The 22,246-nt window shown below is 42.3% G+C and overlaps 1 protein-coding gene across 4 annotated transcripts in view; it reads left to right on the top strand.

The window, feature by feature from the left end:
- Positions 1-2,613: 2,613 nt before the first annotated feature.
- OSBPL8 (oxysterol binding protein like 8) overlaps positions 2,614-22,246 on the top strand; it is a 95,174-nt gene continuing 75,541 nt past the window's right edge. For 2 of the 4 annotated variants that reach the window (XM_082308876.1, XM_082308884.1), the window contains exon 1: positions 2,614-2,694. The gene's annotated coding sequence lies outside the window, so the exon portion shown is untranslated. Of the gene's footprint in view, positions 2,695-5,710; positions 5,732-22,246 lie in introns of those variants that run through there. The other 2 variants (XM_082308878.1, XM_082308882.1) reach the window with 2 other exon arrangements.

Raw genomic sequence — 22,246 nt, forward strand, 5'->3', positions numbered from 1 at the left:
GCTGTGAGAGTGGGTCCTGCATGGTGAGGTCCCTGCCCTTGCCAGCTCAGTTACTCACTTTGGCTCCCAGCTCACTTCGCCTTAGGGAACAATCCTCTACTTGCTGCTCCCCGGCAACCTCAAACATCAGGTCCACCTGTAAGTTACCTGAATCCCTGCTATTTTAAAGGGCGTGGAAATATGCCCTAACTAAAGGCCTATTTCAAAGCTGGAACAGAGCTGCTCCCCTTTCACACAACAGTTTCCACCTCCTTTTCCTGACCCCTGCATTAACAGGGGTTGGTAGCTGTAGCCTTCCTACAGGAAAAATAGATCATTCTTTCCCTGCTGCTTGTGGCCCTCCGGTTGTTTTACACCTGGTGACAGAAGCATACAATGCAGTCAAATGCTCTCCCTAGTCCATGTATTTGTGGTAACAGTTCAGTATTTCTTCCACCTGACAGCGCTGATGAGTGAGGTACAAACTCCCACTAGTCATCAGTGCTCTGTGTCCTCAAATCTGAAAACATGATACTTTGTGGTCATTTCCCCCCATTTTCCCTATTAGAAGTCCTTTAATGCAAAATTTCCGTGACATAATTCAGCTTTGTGCAAGCTATGAAAACCTCAGCATTTATGTGATTCAGTTCAAGCCACGTGAGCAGAGGCCTGAGCTCCTCTATCAACTATTGCTGTTTTGGTGTGCTGCCAGCCTCCGCCTTCTATCACAGACAGGAATACAAGAACTCTATAAAGCTAAGGAATGAGTAACAGGAGTTTGCTGGCGAGGTCCAGGAGAAGCTAAAAGCGCAGTATGAACTCACCTGGCATCCTCACTAAGTGAACCTGTTCCCAGCTGCCCACAACTGCCTGGTATCGCATGCTTTGTACACCTGAAACTGTGACCCGTCCACGGGTGTTTAGCCCAACTCAAAGCACTCCATGGTTTTTATGGAACTCTCAAAGCCTGTAAGTGCGAAATACGGTGTCCTTGAAAATAGCCCAAAGAGAATTGCTCTGTCACAACCCAAGACACGAATGAGTCATGAATTGCACACGTGAGCGGGACTGCCTCCCAAAGCTAGACTCAGTCCATTCGCTAGACCACGGGCAGCCTTGCGAATTAAACCTCTACAGCAAGAAAGCCCACGTGTGTAACTCTTGTCAGAGTGAATCATCTCATTCCAGGGCCCTCCTTTGGGGAGAAGTATTGTTTAACTATAGCAAGCTTTGTACAAAGAAACTTCCTATCTAATGATGAAAACAAAATTGTTCTCCGCGTTTTTCAACATTTTATACCTCCCTGCTGAGAAGAAAAAGCAATCTTCCGCAAACAGGAATATACACATATCTTTCTACAGAAGCATTAAAAAGAAAAAAGTACTGAGGAAAGAATATTCAGCCTTTTAATTAGATTATTCAAGGAAGAGAATCAAAAGATTGTGAGTGGAACATTAGCTTGAGATAATGGACTCCTAGCGACACTGCTACGTAATTGAGGTACAGCAGATAACTCTATGAAAAATAGATTGAGCTGGAATGCTTATTTTCAGAGTTGGAAACATTAATCCTTTGACAACTTTCCTGCGTCATTAGTTAGCAGGTCCGCGCTGAAGGTGCCAAATGTTTTCTGAATATCCTGACGGTACTTTCCCTTGAAATAAGTGGAAAGAAAACGCTCAGCATTTCCAAAAGTTATTCAGCATTTTGCAACTGTTTTCGGTGATGTCAAGTGGCAGGTGATGAAAACCTGAGGTGAGCACTGATTTTATTTTAAATATGGCAACATACGTAAGCTGCTCACGGTGGCTTCATATTACCAAGGGCATGTTTAAAACTGCTGGGAGGGGACACATTTTGTGATGGGGGGAAAAACACCCCAAAGCGGGGTTCCTGTTGGTATGTCAACTGGCGACCACCTCTCCTGCCGATTTATGGGTATTGTACAGAGCACGTTTTATTTCTGTTGATACTACTTTCTGGCTGCCTAAGTTATTACTTAAAACCACACCTGATGGTTAATACAGTGCTGCCGCGCTACTTATGACTGTACTTTTTCCCGCAGTCTGTGGAGTTCACGGTTCCCACCCGAAGGCCTGGCGCCGCCTGACAGAAAGGGGTTTCTTTCACAAGAAAGCAGCACGGCACCGACACCGGGGGCCTCGGCAGCTCCCTCGCAGCTAGGCCGCCCTCCAAGCGGCCCCCAAGGCGTTTTGCTTCTGCCCGCCGGACTATACCGCGCCTTCTGCTCCCCGCGGAACGACCTCCGGGCCCTCGCTCCCCTCAGCCCCTGTCCCACAGGCCCAGAGCCGCTCCGCCTCCCGCAGCCTCCCGGCCCCAGCTTCCTTCCGCTACCCCCCTTCAGCGGCCGGCCCCACGGCAGCCCCGCGCCCGCCGCCGCTCCGCCTCAGCCGAGGGGGCGGCCCCCCCGCTGCCGGCCGCCGCCTCAGGGGGCGGGGCGCGCCTGCGCTCGCGCCCGCCGCGGCGGATGAGCGGATCAAGCGGCGACCGGGCGCCGCGCGGAGGGGAGCGCGGCGCGCGCGCGCGCGGGAAGGGGCGGTCGGTGCCGCGCGCGGCAGGCGGAGCCCGCGGCGGGGAGGGGAGGGGTCCCGGCCACCGCCCCCCGCCCCCCCCCGTAGCCGCCCCGCCCCGGCCGGGCCGGGCCGGGCCGCCCCTCCGCGCCGCGCCTCCCGCCGGACCCGGCTGCGGGGAGAGGTGAGAGAGAGCCCGGTGATCCCCCGACCCGGCGGGCCCTGGGCCGGAGCCCCTGCCCCGTGCCGCAGCGGCGGGGCCGGGGCGCGGGGGAGGGCGGCGATGCCGCTCGGGTCCCCGGCGGCGGCGGGAGGGGGCGGCGGGGCGTCTCGGAGCGTGGCCGCGTGCCGCCTCCCCGCGGGCTGCCGGGCGGGCGGGCGGGAGGGGGGTTCGGGAGTGCCCCCGGGTCTCCGGTAGCGGCTGGGCCTTGCGCCCCCCGCCCCGGCGGCGGGTGGTTGGTGGGGGGCGCCGGGAGGGCTGGGCGCCGGCGGCGGCCGGGCGCGGGGGGCAGAGCTGCCGGCGGGCGCGGCGGGGCCGGGCGGAGCGGGCGAGGCGCAGCGGCGGGTTGCGGCTGGGTTTGCTCCAGCCCCGCCGCGCAGCCCTGCGCCTCGGCTTCGGGCGCTGCAGCCGCTTGGCGATGGGGTGGCCTTTAGTAGTTGCCTCGCTGCCGCCTTGGGCCCGCGGGGGTCCGCAAGGCACGGTCCGAAAACAGCCGGGTTGGGTACCGGCTGCGGTTAAAATTTAGCTCCTTTGATTGTGGGTAACCTCCTTCCCCTCGCCCTGGGAGAACCGTCTTCTGGTGTAGCAATGCCCTGGGGAGCGAAACCTAAATCCCTGTTATCGTCGCTAGTCCCTTACCGCTGCCAGCCGCTCCTCGGTGTCTCTGTCAGCAGGCCTTATAAATGGCTGGCTTCCAAAGGAGTGCACTTGCGTGTTGCCTAAAGGTGTTCCGCTTAACGCACCCGGTGGTAATTCAGATGAGCTTCAGACATTTGCTTGAAATAATAGTCTTCGTGAATCGTACGTTATAGAAATGCTGTGTAGAATCCCTTTTCTGAAGGGAGGAGGGAAGCCATCAGTTCCTGTGTGTCACTGGAGATGTTTCTGACATGAGATGCTGCCGCTTGCGAACTGCCGTCCAAACAAGACCGAGTTCTTGGGATTGAGAACAGGAAAGCTTTTAAAACTGCCGATTTTCATCTGGAACTTTTCTTAACTTCAGTCGTTTCAACTTAATCACGGGAAATATAAATCTGTTTGATCCATTAAGTGTTAACACAGTTGAGGTCCTGCTGATGCTTGTTTAATTTTCGAAGTTTTGACCAGACAGTAGTTGATAGGGAGCTGTTAGCCTGCGGCAAACCTCATGGGCAGTAGGGGAAGTGTGTGTGGAGGGTTGCTCCCCGCTTGTCTTTGTCAGGTCTGGTCTCCAGCTAGTGAGAACTTAGAGTTGGTATAGTACTGGTCTTAAATGAAGGGGAAAAAAGGAGAGGAGAAGAACATGATTTCACTTGTCAGCTATCAAGTAGCTGTAGAAGGGACTGGTGAAATTCTCTGTGTGCTGTTTCATTTTCGAGTTCCCTGCAAACTTCTGAGGATGTTTGTTGTTTTGTACTAGTGCTAGTTTTTCATCAAAACTCCTGAGCTTTGAAGTAATTTGTTTTGTGAATATACGATTTTCTAAAACTCAGCCGTAGAGCCCTCCTTTCCAGGTGCTGATTTAATGCAGCCTGCTTTGAAATTGAAACTAGTTGAGAAAAGAGAGATGTGTGATTGTGGTCGCTTGTGGGCTCTTTGGCTTCTTCTTTCTATTGTTGTGGAGTTGTGAAGGTGTTGTAAGTATACTGAATTTGTCAAGACTGATATAGCTTAGACCTAGCAATGAATAGATCTTTCTCCTGCTTTAGTCATGGGTCAGGGAAGGAACTCCGTTTAAACATGCTGCTCTGTCAAATTAGTTAAAAACTGACTTTTCAGTAAAGGGCCATCCAGCTCATATTTCTGCCACAAGCGTGAACTTCTGGGGTACTTCAAACTCTGTATTATAAATGCTTGTTAAAGCTTGTTAACTTTTACAACATAAGGAGGAATTTTCTGATGTTGCAGGAAAAAATGTTGGACTTGTACACTTCTTACAGGGAACTGAATTGGGACAGACAGGCTGCTGTGCTCCTGTTCTTTCATTAGTGCTTACTGTATTATCTCAGGGCTTTACTCCAAAGGGAAATAAAATGCTGAAATTAATAGAAAGTAATTTTGGGGGAAAAGAAGTTTATTTAAGATTGCTCTTTTTTAGATTGCCTTTTTTTTTTTTTTTAATTCTGTTGAAGTGATCAAGAAGGGTCTTAGGTGGTGCAGTACTTACCCTTTTTCTTTTGTCTGCTCTTATGCTTTCAAAGAAATGTTTGTGCAATTACTTAGTACAAGAAACTACGCATGTTTTGTGCTCAGTGGTGTTCCAGCCCCCTCTCCCTCCAGTAAATCTTTGCATAGAGCACTCAGCCAAGTTTTAATAAACTGTGTCAAGTCAGTTACTAGGTTTTCATCTCTTCTACTACTGTTTTACCACCTGCCACCCCCACTGCATTTCCCACAACTTCTGTTTCTTGAAGCCTGCAGGCGAATTTTCTAAGGGGTTTTTTTCCCTTCTCCCTCCCCGTGCTGTGAAATTTCTGTCACTTTAGGCTGTCTGTCACATAATTTATCTGTTAGTCTCTTGGGCTTCTGTTTCAGAACAGAAAATAAATTTGTTGCAGAAATTACATGTCATCATATAGTTAAGACTTTCCAGTGGGCCAAGCAGTGTGGTTTGGGTGTGGTTTTTGTTTTTTTTTTTTAATTTGTTTTTAATGAACCTGCATCAAGCTCTGGGTTACTCAAATTTGTGATTAAACACAGAAGAACAACTCTTAGTGTTCAACAACCCAGAGAATTGTGAAGGAAGACAGAAAAAGGCCTTCAGTGAAGAAATAGTGACAGCTCTTTTCTGGGAGACAGGATAGTTTTACTGCCTAAAAGTGTGGGTTTTTCTTCAGTATGTGCAATGTGATAGAAGCAGTGCAAACAGAGAAGTTGCTGATCCTATTCCCCAAACTGTAATATGGAAATCTCAGTCAGGTAAATTGTGGTTCATAATACCGTATGCTGTTAATGAAGATCTTGGTTCTACGGCAGATGTACTGTTGGGGCGGAGCGGAGCAGTAGCTGAAAGTTTTTTGAGGTGAGTATTTATACAGTTGCTGTTTTTACAGGAAATGAAACAGCACAGTTCTTCACCTAGGCTGTTTTGCTGAATTGGTGAGGAAGTAAAAAATGCTACTTCTAAATGTCAAGCAATTCTTTACCGAGTGAACTGTCTGTTTTGTTTTGTTTTTTTTTTTTTCCCCCCTCCCATTCTGGTGTGGTCATAATGATGTTAAATTAATAAAGCTTTTCTGTTTTGTTAGACAGCATTTACAATTAACTTTTATTATAACAGGTAGCTGATGGTAATATAGTTCAGAAATATCTCTCTTTTAAGATAGAAGAGGTGATGGGCACAGTCTTGGTGCCTTCAGAAACCCACAACAATAACAACAATTTTTCCCAAAGGCTTTGACTCATTTTAGAGGACTGTTTCTGGATTTTGCTTGAGTGATTTCTTTTTTGCTGTTCTCTTGTGTTTTGGGTAAAGTTGATAACCTCTCTGTTTAACTTCAGCCTGTCAATAGTGTCCTTCCTTCACTCTGCTGCTTACAGCTCTTCCACCAATAGAGTGGAGAGTCATGCTCGAGAGTTTACAGCTGGAGCAATGTAAAGGGCTACGTAAACCTCTTGCTTCCTTTGAAAATGTATGAACAAATATTGAGACTAGTGTGACTTTCACAAGTCTTCTCGATGTTGGAAGGTCTAATTGTAGCCTGAAAGTAGAAAAAATAAGTTATTTACTTTGAAAAATTAACGTTCCCTTTCATGATATTGGGAATTAGTAGAGGAGATATATTGTTACTGCTTTGTGGACTTACTTTGACCCTGGACTTGAAGAATCTGCATCATTTTGGCGATGTTTTTATAAATTAACTTCTGATCAAGGAGATGGTTTCTCCGCCTAAGAAACTCCATCAGTTTAGACACAGTAGAAGCAGCTCTGTGTAGCTTTATCTTAAAACAAACACTCGGCCAGCTTGTGGGAACAGCAAGTTCCATGCTTTTCTGGTAATCTGTCTCAATTAATTTTTATAATTTCATACCATAGTAGAGTGACTTGGTGGAACTTGATGTTTTGAGGACTGACATTGACTTTTAAAAGGCAGGCATATGTGCAGTGTTGAACCCCATAAACTGAGTGATGTTTAGGAAACAGTGCTCGTAACAGGGCACTGATTAGCAGCAGATACATTAGTCAGAAGTGTTTTATTCAGAGTAACTGGTTCTGGATTGTACACAGTTGAAATTCGGTGCAGTATTTTGCTATGTTTGTTATAAAACAATGTTTTATTCCATCTGTAGTCTACAACAAGAAAATCTGTTGCAGATGTAATGTATATAGTAGCATAAGAAGCCTTTTGAGAGCAGCTAAAAGTGTTTGACAGATGGTAAGAGGCATTTGGGAAGTGAGACTTCCGTTTTGAGGAAGTAGCTTGGACTTCGGGTGTTAGGAGACGAATAAATAAACCTAATTTTCTTCACACTCTTAATTGTGGATGTGAGGTTTTATCTCAGCTCGTTCCCTCAGCACAGAGTGCAGCCCTGATCCTTGATCCTCTAAAAATGCTACACCTGGCTCTTTGGAAGTTCTTACTGTTCTAGTGGCTTAGATACACACAGTCCTGTATTGTGTCGGATCTCCCGTTTTTTTTTTTTTTTTTTTTTTTTCATTCAGCCATTCAGTCATCCATTTTAAAGTGTTCCTGTTGCATCTAAGCTTGGGCTAGTTCTTATGCTATCTGTACATTCGTACATTTTCCCGTGCAATAATCCCATCACCCAGTGTTTGTGTTCTAGTCCTGCAGAAGCTGTTAATATGGCTATTCAGTTGAGATAAGGGAAAACAGCGTGTTTCTTCCAGAGTTATCTTTTCCTTGCCTGCAAACCGAAGGCATAGTATTTTGAAGGTTATTTTAAAGACCAGCAGGTTGCTTTTTAAGAGGCTTGGACTTGGAAGTGCAGCTATATTACTGATCATTTAAACTTGTGAAAAACTATTTTTATCGAATTCAGTGTTCTTGCACAGCTTTGGGAAGCAAGCATATTGTAGGTGACTGGTTTTAATTCACAGTTTTAGCTATTTAGGGAATTATGCATCAGAAGAAAATAGGTTGGGTTTAATATTCATGTGTTTAAAGCTGATAGTAAGCGTGTGGTCCAGTAAACTGAGTTGGGTACTTGGCTGCGGCTTGGACTTTACTAATCTTAGGAATGCTTTTGTCATCTTAGGAATAGCTTTAATAAATTAAAGGATACTTTCCACCTCTCCTTTCCCCTCAAGAGTAACAAATAACACCTGTAAATGATTTACTTGAGTCTTCAAATGGCAGCAGCATCATTCCAAACCTGGGTTTGTCTCATGGACAGTGGGTCTTTTTTAAGTTCCTGCAGAGGGCCTCATCTCAGTGGTTGACATATTTTTCCTCAAAAAGATGTTCCTTAGATGTTGTATTTCTTATAGATGATTTGGAGAGTTAAGACAAACAGCTTATTACTTACAACTTGATGATGCTACTTAGAAAGAGTGTTATATTGTTAATACAAGATTTTTGTGGTAAATTATAGGTTCAGTTGGTGTCTAGTTCATGAATTATAAAAGATTCCTGGCTACATTCTAAAGGAGAAATGTGACATTTTATGTTTCATGAAACACTTATTGCCAGGTACACAGCAAGTTGCTTTGCTTGAAATTTTACGTGGCATTTTTATTTCTAATTACTGTTAAGACGTGTAGTAAAAAGGATGCTTTTACAGGCAAAATGAGTACTTTTCTAGGTAAAATATGGGCAACGTTTGCTTAAGTATTGCATTGACTGATCTCATCTTTTAGTTAATATATTCAGACTTTATGGTCTTGCAGTCTTTGCAAATTTAAAAAAAAAAAAGGTGTGATGATGCTGTAAATCTGTGACTAGATACTCCTCAAGTGACACTGAATTAAGAAACACGTTTACTTGAGAGCTTAGCTTCCCTTGTCCAGTTGTGGTATAGTGGAAAAGATCACTCAGTATGAGCATAGGAGGTGATGAATATAAGCCCCTTTTCAGTACTAAATAGCACATTTTTTTTCTTTATTCTTGCACGTTAAATTCTAGTGTAAATACCTGCTTGTGGACCACTGCTTTTTCTTTGAAGCAGGCCATAGTGTGAGAAGCCCTCCATGGTCTGTTTCTGCAGGTGATGTGAATACTGTAGAGAGATGCCCGGAGCTAGGGGAAAAATACTGCTCTCAGTCTCAAATAAATCTCCACAAGTTTGTCATCCCCAGCTCAAGCAGTTCCTTCCAAACCCGTCTCAGAGGTGGCTGCCCAAGGGACCTGCTGCGGTGTGCTCCTCTGTATGTGGGGACATGTGGTGGAAAGGAGCAGGGTGGCAGTCTTTTTCCTTGAGCAGCAGGATGCCGGTGCTGCCGAGAGGAGGAGGAGGAGGAGGCGGTTTGCTCGCAGTGGAGGCTTTAGTGCAGCTCGTGAACCTTACGTGGCATAAAGCAAATACTGTCCTTAAACACAGAAGGGATAGCTAGGATATTGTTTAGACATTAAACCAGTGAGTCTGCATAAACTGCAGTTCGTTGTTTTGCAACTGTGGGAGTCGAATCCCACAGCGCCGTCCTGTACCAGGGGAGTGGGTTTACCATTGTTCGTCACTGGAGAACTAGTCTAAGAGAAGGACTACAGCCTGAAAACAAATATTTAATGTGGCTCTAGAAGATCGCCAGCCTCGTTCCTTGTATGACTTTACCTTTGTCCGATAAGTGCTCCATTATAAGGCTTTTGATGTAAGTCGTTTCTGTGGCATAATTGAGACCTCTTGTGATATTTCTTTCAATATTTTTTCCAGTGGAAAGCAATCACAAGAACAAGTTTATTTGTGTGTCTGAACTGAACTGAGCCAGTTTAGATATCCATTTAGAGTAGCGCAATATCAACTGCATAACGCATGGAAAATGTTTTGGCTGAAACAAATGTATTATGACTTAACGTATGTAATGCAGTATATGTTACTTGGGCCTGACTCTGAGTGTGAACCATTTAACTTTTTCTTCCTCCTCATCCCCACCCTCACATGTGTAGCATGAAAATAAGGCAGCTCATTTGCTTGATGGATTCATTTATTTGTCCTTTCTTAGGCAGCTTACCATTGGTGTTTCTCTCAACTTGTAGACAGGCACAGATAATGTTTGTGCTTCTTGTGTAGCAAGATGGCAGTAGTGCCAACTCCTTGTCTGTATTGCCATCTGCACCCTGGCTGCTCAACGTGAAGCTGCGTTTGTGTGCGTGCTTAATGAACGCTGGCTCCCTGGAGTTACAATTGGGAGTTAAACTAAATGTCGTTGCTAGGAGCGGTGCTGTGTGGAGGTGGTGTGGATGACCAGGGAAGCTTTGTTTCAGACTTCGGTCATTTCCAGGTGAAGAGAGCCTCTGAAGTCAACCAAGCACTTTAGAAAGCGGACCTCTTTTCCCATGAATAGTGGATGTATAATTTAATGTTTTTGCAATGTTTTGCTCTATGCTCTAATATGACTAGTGCTAGTGTTACCCTGCTTTTCCACTAGTCCTGGAAGCTGCTGCACTGCTCTTTTTGAGGGACTATTGGACACTCAAGATTATGGAATAATCTTTTTTTACAATATAGAAGACTGAGGAACTTTTAAAAAAGAGTATGTACTTTAAATACTTAAAACACGCTGATCTTATTAATACATAGTCCATGTATAAATACAGAATACAGTACCCACGAACATTAGGATGATGCATATAGGATGGTAACTAAGGGAAACTTCGACTTTTTCTGGTATACTAGTCCTAGAAATATAGAGGTGGTTCCGAGTTGAAATATTAACATGATGAAAATGACGAGAATTGCAGAAAAGTTGCGTAGCTATTGTTCTTTTTAGCAAACAGTCTTTGAGTAACTACTAATACGTTTAATTCAAGTCTGGAGGAAACAAAGTTTGCATAGAAGCTGAAGCAGAATTAAAAAAGCTTTAAAATGATTTGTTGAAGACCTCAAATAATAGCTAGTGTGATTGGGAGGAAAAACTGTAGAGGAAAAGTTCTGTAGACTTCGGTCAGAAACAGGCATCAACTTGGTGTGAATTCATTGTTCCTAATAGCTCGGTCTCTTTCCAGCTGACATTGGCACATGGAGGTACAGCACATCAGCTAAACTTTGTTAACAGTCTTTGCACTGTAAACCTGAGGCAAATGCAGTGATAATTTGGCTTTGACTAGTCTCTGTGGGCTTGTTACATGCACTATACAGCCAACGTACATTTATTCATGGAATCATAGAATCATTTAAGTTGGAACAGACCTCTAAGATCATCAAGTCCAACTGTTGACCTAGCACTGCCAAGTCCACCACTAAACCATGTCCTCGAGCACCACATCCACATGTCTTTTAAGTACCTCCAGGGATGGGACTCAACCACTTCACTGGGCAGCCTGTTCCAATGCCTGACTACCCTTTCAGTGAAGAAGTTTTTCCTAATATCCAACCTAAACTTCCCCTGGCACAGCTTGAAGCCATTTCCTCTAGTCCTGTTGCTTGTTACTTGGGAGAAGAGACCGACCTCCCCCTGGCTACAGCCTCCTTTTGGGTAGTTGTAGAGATCGATAAGGTCTCCCCCGAGCATCCTTTTCTCTAGGCTAAACAACCCCAGTTCCTTCAGCCGCTCCTCATAAGACTTGTTCTCTAGACCCTTTACCAGCTTTTTGCCCTTCTTTGGATACGCTCCAGCCCCTCGATGTCCTTCTTGTAGTGAGGGGCCCAAAACTGAACACAGTACTCGAGGTGCAGCCTCACCAGTGCCAAATACAAGGGGATGATCACTTCCGTAGTCCTGCTGGCCCCACTATTCCTGATACAAGCCAGGATGCCGTTGGCCTTCTTGACCACCTGGGCACACTGCTGGCTCATATTCAGCCAGCCATTGACTAACACCCCCAGGTCCTTTTCCATTTGGCACCTTTCCAGCCACTCTTCCCCAAGCCTGTCGCATTTCATGGGGTTGTTGTGACCCAAGTGCAGGACCTGAGGCACTTAGCCTTGTTGAACCTCATACAGTTGGCCTTGGCCCATCGATCCACTCTGTCCAGATGCCTCTGCAGAGCCTTCCTACCTTCCAGCAGATCAGCACTCCCACCCAACTTGGTGTCATCTGCAAACTTACTGAGGGTGCACTCGATCACCTCGTCCAGGTCATTGATAAAGATATTGAACAGGACTGGCCCCAACATTGAGGCCTGGGGAACACCATTCGTGACCGGCTGCCAACTGGATTTAACTCCATTCACCACCACTCTTTGGGCCCAGCCATCCAGCCAGTTTTTTACCCAGTGACGAGTACACCTGTCCAAGCTGTGAGCAGCCAGTTTCTCCAGGAGAATGCTGTGGGAAATGGTGCCAAAGGCCTTACTAAAATCCAGGTAGACAACATCCACAGCCTTCCCCTCATTCATCAAGTGGGTCACCTTGTCATAGAAGGAGATCAGGTTAGTCAAGCAGGACCTGCCTTTCCTAAACCCTTGCTGACTGGGCCTGATCCCCTGGTTGTCCTGTACGTGCCACGTGATGGCACTCAGGATGATCTGCTCCATAACCTTCCCTGGCACTGAGGTCAGGCTGACAGGCCTGTGGTTCCTCAGATCCTCCTTCTAGCCCTTCTTGTATTCTGAGTATAGTATACCGAGTTCTGTGTAATTTTGGATAATATGTTAGATTTTGCTAGTATGTGCTGTACAGTTGAGTAACTGCTTATGCTGCAGCAGAAGTTAATGCAGAAATGCTCTCTTCCCTTAATGCTCATTTTTCTTAATGCTCTCTTCCCCCTTTGGGAGGGGAAGAGAGAGGTCTGTGCATCAGAAGAAGTCATTTAGGTCTTCTATTGGGGAGCCGAGATCCAAGGTCTACAAGAATAAATTTCAGGATCAATAATAGTGTTTAGACTTGTGTGATTTCCAGCTCTCCAGAAGCCAGACCATGAGTAAGTCTCTGAATAAGAGATGTGGTCTTCTGCTATTTCCATTTCTTATGGGGAGGTACTTTCAGTGCTCTGTTCTTCTCTGTGGTGTTGCCTTGGTTTTTTCCCCTGCTCATATTCTTTTCCAATTCAGGCAATGTCATGAAAGTTATGGTAATGTGGAGAAGGGGAGCAGAAGAAGGATTGAGTAAAGCTGTTAAATTCTTATCTGAAGCTGCAGGTAGAGTTAATTCAGTGTGACTGAACATCGGGCCATGCTTCTTGTAGCTGACATCTAACATACTTAAGGTGGATATAATATGCACATCACTAATGGAGGAGTATCTTTTGTGAGTGAATATGACTTGCATCACTTTCCTAACCTAATGGTATCTTTTGTGCCAGTGTTGAGGTGGCCTTTTTGCTTCTCTTCATTTCGTTCTTCTGCGTAACTAGGATGGTGAGGGCCTTCTGCTTGTTAGTTTTATTGAGGAAAAGACATCTGGGATTACTGTTGTCTTCTGCAATTCCAGCTACACTACCTGTTCCAGTTTCATTGGTTACTTACCATCTTTCTCATGCCTCGGTCTCCTACACAGGTCATGGTTAAATTGCTACAGGGAATTTTCTGTTGCTTTTCTTGTAACTCCAGGCACCATCTGACTAATCATGGCTTTAGCTGTTTTCAGAACGTTATAGTTTTAGAAGACGGCATGATCATAACCTTGTATTCCCTCCAGATAGCTCAGGCACTGTGGAGAACTACTAGCGGGGGGGGGAGGGGATTGTGTTTTTTTTGTTTTTTCCTTCTTTTCAAGCGATATGCTTTCCTGTGTTACATAGACAGTGGTATGTGCTGTCTATATGTGATACAGGCTGTGCCTATGTAGTATCTGCTTTACTTCAAGGATTAGCTTAACCTGTCAAACATAATCTGTGTGTGTGCATGTATATATTTGTGTGTATAAAAGTGTACTACTAGTACATCAGAAGCAGATAACCTCCTGTAAACTGCTAGCTGGCAATCGTCAGCGTAGGGCTCTCAGCTAGGTCTTCAGGCTAACACAACAGTAGGGGTAGCTGTGACCTGAAGTCCTTCATGTTATTTGCAGTCTCCTTTAGAAAGAGCAGCTTTTTGTATGGATAAGCAAAGCAACTTTGATTAATCTGTATGATGCAAATTATAGACTTTCAAGGTAACTCTTTGCTTTGATTAGCATCTTTAAAAAAAAATAATCTAAATTGAGCCTGCACAATACATGAGAAGAAGTTGCAATTCTAAGCTAGTAATTCTAGCTTCAAAATTTACACTAAAGATTTTTCTGGGTTGTCCATTATGACCTGTTGGAGGCTGAAAGATTCTTTTAACAGTACATATTTCCTGTACTGAAATTACAATTCTGTAATGTTTCTTTTGTGATCAAATGAAAATCTCATCAGTAATTAAAATGTAGTCTTTGTGATTGTAGAGAGAAGCCAATAAGCTAACAGTTGACTCTTGTTTTGTATGTAGAATTAAGGACCCCACACTAACCTACCTATAAAGATTTACTGCTTGCTGTTTTTAAAAACACTACCTTGATTCTGGCTTGCCAATAGGATTGTACTTATACTTACCTGTCACTAACCTGTGCTGCCTTGAAAAAGGACTGGATAAATCTTAATGCAAACTACATTAAAATACCAGCGATAGAAAATCATCAGGGGAAAACACAGGCTTGAGGCCTGTGATATTTACAAGCAAAAAGGAACCTCAAATGCCAATTCTATCTATTTGAATAACACACAAAATTGCTGAGTGTAAGGAGAGGGTTTAAGACAGATTTTTTGAAATCATGAACAAGAATGAATGTTCTCCCTTGATGAAAAAGTTCTCCTTTCATTGAAAAAGAAAGCCTGCTGAGGCAAAGAAGCATCAAGTAGGAAGCTTATACATGTTAATCAAGGTAGAAAACAGAATAGAGAGCAACGAGCTGCCCTACAAAATAAGGGAAAAACTGGTGAAAAATAAACCTGAGAGAGTGTACAGATGGGTCTGTACCATGTCAGCTACTTGAATTAAATATTAACTATACATGCTTACTGTCAGTGCTTTAAAGAACAGTGCTTGATATTCCTCTCTATATGTAACAGGAATATTTTCTTTTAAGCTTAATAATCAGTTCCTTTCAGTGTCATCAACTCCGTTTGGTTCTCAGCTTGGAACAGGAAAACATGCTTGCTTTTTATGAAAACTAAGAGCCAGTGTAAGTAAGTCAGGCCTGTGGTGTGAGAAGGTTTGGATTTTGGTGGTTTTGGTTTATTTTGTTTTTTAAATTTGTAGAAGACCTCTGGTACGGCCACTGTCAGATCACAGGTTACCAATCGTGCTACTTTAGTTTTCAGAGGCATGTTCTTGTTGAATTAAAACAAGCTTTAGTACTTTTTTTTCCTGTTTTTGGCATAAAAACGATATTTGCCTTCAGTGAACTTTAAAAAATTGTCCTTGTATATCTTGTTGTTGATTTTTACTTTCTTCCCAAACTGAGATTGATTTATATCAAAAAGAAGATTAAAGATCTGGTAGGTGGTCATTATTTTTCAAGCATAAAAAGTCAATGAATGTATATTGTAGCATTTATTGAGTATAAATATTTTATTTTTTGTTAATAAAAAGTAACCAGAACAGAATTTTTATGCATAACTTTTGACTATGTATTTCATTAATTATCAAATGATATTTGATCCCTCTTTATGAAATGAAGAAAACTGGTTGTTTTTTGCTTATATTAAGCCACTTTCCTCTGTGACTGGCAGATTGTTTTTGTAAATACAACCTACTTATGAACAGGACTTGTGTTATCTTGTAATGTAAATACACTGAAGTAACCTCTGTTTTATTAATTGTCATATAAGCAGCTTAGATGGAATCGGGGCGTGAATAGAATAAGGCAAAAGTCAATATTCAGCTTCAGTTGCTCTAAGCTGTGAATGCTTCCAAGTATCACCTGTGGTCTTTCATTTGAAAAAAGAAGAAATTATTTATCTTTACATCCTACATATATTAAATATTTGCCACTAGGAAGCTCAGAAAAAGATATTGCAGATGTTGCTCTACCTATCTTCCTGCATTGTAGTTCTTCTTTGTTCCCTTATGTGAATTTATTTCTGAACTCTGTTCCTTAATTATTCTGTGTAATAAATTGCGGAGTCCTCCTTCCTCTTATTACAGGTACAAGAATTCATTATGCCTCTGAAATTCTTACCAGCACAACAATACTCATGCTGTGAACAGTTAAAAATCATACCTTTCTAATACATTTGTTCTTCTTCAGCAGAACTTGCAACAATACCTTATGCATCAGGTTATTGAAGATCCAGCAGAAAAATTAAACTACTGCATGGCTTAGTCTACTTTTGGAAAAGGAGACCAGTAACTCTTCTGTAACACTGTGGTCACTCGGTATTGCGGAGTAGCAATGGCAGGCTCAGGCTTCTCAGACCTCTGGCGCTTTTGGTTTTTGTTTTTAATTTTAAACTTCAGGAAGCTAAAGCTTATTGTATCTTAACAGTGTAAAGGGTAACTTGGTTGTGTATTGTTCATGAGAACTAAACACTAAAGACAATGAGTTTTTAATTTTTTTAAAAATTCTGAATACAGAATATTGTCTGCCAGTTGACCTTTTGTGAAGATGGTTGTGTACAAAAGCACTTGTGCTGGCAGGGACGGTAGAGGAAAAGGAAACGAGAGTGACAGAGACCTGACATTACTCTCAATGTATGGTGTCCAGAAGTGATAGCTGAAATATGTCTGAGGTATTGCACGTAAGTGTGGACTATTATTCATTGTAGACATTTTTGTGGGTTTAAAAAAAAATGCTTGCTTTTCCAGTGTTAACAATCAATTTCCTTTAATCAGTTTGGTTTTTTTTTTACTGTTAGTTTCTTGTAGGTGATTAAAACGTAAACTGCTTGTTTAGCGGATATTTCTGTCTTAAAAATGCAGACTTAAGAAGCTTGGGTTGTCTTTCTTGCAAGATGGGTAGCATCTGTTGTGATTCATATGGGTTTAAGGTGTTGGGGGAAGTGTTGTAGAAGCAAGCTCTTGACTCGTGGAATGATTTTTCTGAATATAGTTTAGTGCCTTGATAGAAATGATGCTTGAATTTGAGCCTCTATCTGCGAATTCTTGGGTGGAGGGAAGGAAGGGAGGTGTGTTTTGGGTTTGTTTTTTGGGGGCTATTTTTTTGGGTGTGTTTTGGTTTTTTTTTTTTTGTTAGGGAGCAGCTGGTGTTTTCCTGAGTTGTAACTTGCTATAGCCGACCTTGCACAGCCTGCACTGCATGTTCTGCGGCAGGGCAGCCCAGACAGGGGAGATTCTAGAGTAGTGAAAAGTAATTGCTAAGCAAGTTTCATGTCAGTGAAAATCTGGAAAAAGACCCGAGTGAAGGAAGATGTGTGTATGTTACCAGGGTTTTAACTTGCAATCTGAAAGCCCTCACTGGATCCTTGCCCCCTTCTCCAGTGTCAAGTGTCCCAAGAGTTGAGTCTTGGAGGAGGAGAGAAGAGATGATGGGCCTTTTCTATTACCACTTAAAGAGTGTAGTAGGTACAATTTTCCAGCTTCACTCAGCATCTGCCCTCTCCTTGTGACACAATGTTGCTGTTGCCATCCATACGGAACGAAAGCCTACTTTAGCTCTGGCGGGCTTATTCTCCATCCTGTTACAGGATCATGTTTGCTTGAAATTTATTCTAGGTTTTTAAAAAAATAGATTATTTTTTTTATTTATTTATTTCCATGTTTTTCCAGTCGTAGCCATCTTTTAGATGGTTGCTCTCTGTCATTAACTGTTTCAATTATACTTGCCTGACACTTCCAAATGCCTTTTCTCCATCCCAGCTTTATTCTTGGGTTTCTGCTTGGATAACTACGTTGTTTAGCATCATGCACAACTACCTTGCCTTACCGTCTGCTTCCATGACCATAATAGTTTTATCTTTAGCCCCATGCACCTTTCTTTTTCTTCTTTCACTTAAGCATATAGTAGCATATTTGTTTTTCTTCTTGGCTGCTATCCTACGTGCCTTAGCAACTCAAAAACCTAGTAGCGTTCTTCTCTGTTCTTCCGCTTTTCTTTACTTTCTCTGAAGAAAAATACAGGTGTTTACTGACTTGAGCTTGCCAACATACATGCATATTTTGCTGTTGTGAAATTTTGTATGTCTGCTTGAATCCTGTGTGTGGCAATCTTGGCTGCTTAACTTGCAAAGATGGTGCTAGTGCAACAGCGTGGGAGAAGCTGCAGTGGAGGTGCTTATGTCAGGAAGCGTATCCTCCCTCCCAAAACAAATTACTACAAGCAAAAATAGTAACACTCCACTCCTCCCAGTACTGTGGTTGAGGTGATTATCAGCATAAATTTATTTGCTAGGACCAACACTTTTAGGAGCCCTACTGCTGATACTCTGGTGGAATGCAGTGATACCAGTCTGCTCTCTGTTGCGGCCTTGGACTTTGTTATGTTCGCAGACTTAACGAAGATGCAATGTTGTTGTGTCTTGGCTTCTGCTCCTCCTTCATCATTGTTTCTGATGTTTCGTGCCTCTTCTAGTTCCCAGCAAATGTTTTGCTGAATAGCGATGACAGTAATTTTGATCTTAAGAGAAGCAGGCTGTCCTTTCTCATGGGAAATGGAAATGCTGGTCTTCTATGAATTCTGATTTGTGAGCATTATGATGAGAAGCTCTCGTGCTTGGTGTCCTGGGAGAACCTGTTTGAGATAGTGTTTATGTGCTTCTCTTGAGACGCATAATGAGGCTGACAGCTAGGAGAGAGTTTTTAGCTGCGGGACCATTGAAATTGCTGTTGAGATGGTTCCTAAAACTATTGGCTTGCTAGTGATTGAGCTGTTTTTCTACCCATTATGACATAAATATGAACCGACCATGATGGCAGCATGGGATTTTCATAGTTGTGCTCTTAATTCAACCTGCGCCACAGAATCTGTAAGAGTGTAGCAGTGGGATATAGCATAATTTCCTTTTCTCAAAGAACTCCGGTTAAAACTTTAGGAAGAAAGGGAATTACAGGTCAAGGCAATATATACCTGAATACATCTCACTTACGTTTTCCAAGAGTGAGGAGTGATTCATTTTTGTGAAGCTCATGACATGAAGTGGGCAAAGTCACCTTTTAGACCAAAGTGACTGCTTCTGGGAGGTTCTGCATGGAAAGCGTGTGGCTGACGGACTGGAGCCATCTTAAAGAAAGGAGTTGGAGAGATTAGTGTGGAACTCGGGTGTCTGCTGTGCAGGCCAGTATTTTCTGGAAAGTCCGTGCCCTGATTCCAGGCAAACTGGAAGCCCAGAGAATCCAGATGTACCCTCCTACATCCTGACTTTCTAGCCAGGTATTTGAGGCTGTAAGAGAAAACTTATTGTGATTTTTGGTCAGATGAAGTAAAATGTCTGAGTGTGTTCAAATCCCATACATAGGAACAGTTTGTTGTGGGTCTCTGTTTTAAGGATATCTCACCTGCCATAACTTAACATTATGTTTAGTTGGCATTATGGTACATGTCTTTAGCTAGTCAGCTGAGAAGGGACCAAGATTTTGTTTTTCAAGTTACTACATCTTGCATACTTTCTTACTACGGATGGTATGTTCTGCAAATGCTTAAGCTGAAGATTCTTGCAGCAACCTTACAGTATATTCTGTATATTCTGCTGCTTAACCCTAGGTTAAGGTAGAGAGCTGAGCTGTGTAAAATACTGCCATCTACAGCACAGCTATGTACAATAGCTGTCCAGGGTAACTTGACAGCAATCAAGATAACTCCTTATGGGAGTTAAATGCTTGAAATATGTCTTAACTTGACATGAAGATGATTCTGACTTTCAGCCGCCTCGTAAAGGGGCTGCTTTCAAAATGAATAGCTAATTCAAGCTTGTCTAAATACCTGATGTTTGTTAAGGAGATACATTGTGTACATTTGAAAAGAAATTTTAAAAATGCAAAAAAAAAAAAAAAAAAGCCACTCTGAACTCCAGTAGTGAATGAATGAAGTTATACTAAGATATAAATGTAGATCACTGGAAAAAAAATTCTGATGTTAAAACTGAGTAGTAACTATAAAATGGCAATAATCAGCTCAGATTCACTAGAGAATCGGAAATCACTTTGTCTACTTTTCCTTCTGTTGGAAAAGTTATGTTTCTGCCTCGTGGCAAAAAAAACATGAATTTATTTGCTCTGACACTAAGCACTAATAATGATGATTAATGTGAAGGAACAGATGCAACAAGAAACTAGTAAGAGATGCAGATTTTTCTTCTGTTGTCATGATGTGACAACCTTCTATACAGAATATCATGGAAAAATTGCGATGTAATTAAAAGAGCAGAGTTTCATACCTGGCTTAAAATCTTTTAGTATAATATGAATTTCAAGCTGAAATGGAAAAGTGTGGAAACAAAGAATTGTAGTAATTGACTTTTAAGCAAAGCTACAGAGTGCTTTTGGTCTGCACCTGTGACAGTATTTGTCATGCAAAATAGCTCTTGTTCAGAGTCTGGATACGCTGAAATTCTCTTGTAAGTGGCTGGAGATTGGTCTACTATAATCTTTTGTTCCTTTCATTATTTAGGGGTGTGACTATAATCTTCTATTCCCTTCATTATTCAGGGGTGTGGTAATAGAATAACATAGTGATTGCCCCAGCTGCAACAAAACCAAGAGGTTGAAAAGAAACCTGATCATCAGCTAGAGATCCACATGCAACTGAATTTCACGGCAGGTCAGCTTGATATTTTTCTTTTGTAAGAGGAAATATGATACCCATTGTAAAGTTGCTAAAAATGTTTTTGTCTCGACAAGGAAGAAAAATTTAATATTCAACAAAATGTTTTAATAGTTCAGAACCACTTTTAATCAGTTTAGAGCACTTTGTGTGTCTAAACTGGAATGCTGCTGCTCTTGGAGATATTCTTGAAAATGGGCAATTGCTTGTAGTTTTATGGTATTTCTTATTATTTTAAAGCCAGTTGGATTTAGAGAGGTGATCTCCAAGGACACTTTACTACTCTGAAATGTGCTCTTATATTTTTTAATGAAGCTTTCAATATGTAGGCTTTTAGTTGGCTGTGAGGCCTGTCGGAAGCCTTACCTTGCAATCAAATATTGTAGCCCAGGATTTTCCATGCTTTTCACATCTAGGAAAGAAGCAGTTAGAGAGAAAAATGCGAATTCCAGGTCTATCTGCCTGTCTAGTCATTCTGCTAATTTAAAAATGGCAACCATAGAAAAAGGAGGTTTGGCAACATAAGTTTTAAGTAGCTTTCCTTGTCAAACTTGATCCAAAAGGCAGAATGAATAAGGGTATCTTACTGTGGGAGAATGAAGTTAAGCTCTGTGAATGTGAACTGTGCTGTGCAAGCTGGGAATGAATTCTGGCCCATATCGATACAATTAATATCTGTTGTTATAGATGAGCATGAAAAGGCAAAATCAAACTTCATAGCCCACCTAGCTCATCTTTATCCTTTGTTTCTATGCCTGTTTTTTCTGTTAAACCTTCAGTTTTGCTAGGATCAAAGAATTCCCTTCATCAACCTTGAATGTTTCAGGGTCTTCATGGAGAATTGAAGAATTCTTCAGTTCTTGTTAAAATGTGATTTATTTATGAATTATGATTCTTTAGTAAAACAACTAACAGATCCTTGAAGGTGTCTAAGGAGACAATTGTGCTTTGCTTTTTTTTTTTTTTTAATTGAACACTGTATGCCATTCTCCAGTCCCAAAGTGGATAGACTGCTTAGCATTTTAATTGGTTTTCAAGCTGAATTCAGCTTTAATGTTCAAGGCCAAAGACAGGGTTATGAAGGTTAATTATACTTATCAACGTTTGAAAACAGTCTATTCTCATTGTGTGTGAAGTGTTGGCACAGTGCTTTTCTCCTGAGGGGGAAAGTGGCTTATTACTTCATGATGTAACTGGAATGCTTGTGTGCTTATCTTGGTTAGGTGGTTTCGATGGATAAGCTTCTCGGTTGCTTTACAGTTTGGTGTTTATAAATGGCATTGAAATAAGCCAAGTGGCTGGATTTTATGAAGTTAATAGCACTCCTGGACTTACCAGGTCTTAATTTCATATTCCATGTGTTTTGCAGACAGTCTGAATATGAAAAAGCTTAAGTTATGAATGTCACAGACTTTCTAAAAGCTGTCATGGGAGCATAAAACATGCCATTGCACTAAGAAACTATTGTCTTACCGTATTTTTTCTTGAGTTGTGATCATTAGGAAGAGAGGGCAGCTCATCCTTCTCTGAATTCTGTTGAGGGCTGCAAAATGAAGCAACGAAATCCTTTCTTGTGGGAAAGGTTACGCATACCTAGGTGTTTTTGAGAATAGGGGGCTCTGCACACTTGTTGCTTTCATTGAAACCAGTATTACATGTGATTTTGCTTGAGAATTAGGGGGAAAAAAAAAAACAACAACAAACCTTTGTTCTCCTACATGTTCATTATGAGACTTCTTGGAGAAAAAAGAGTTTGTAAAAGTTAAAGCCTCTAGTTGTAAGTACAGTGTACCTGCTGAAGTTC

This window comes from Platalea leucorodia (assembly GCF_965183815.1).
Source record: "Platalea leucorodia genome assembly, chromosome: 4".
In the NCBI taxonomy this organism is placed as follows: Eukaryota; Metazoa; Chordata; class Aves; order Pelecaniformes; family Threskiornithidae; genus Platalea; species Platalea leucorodia.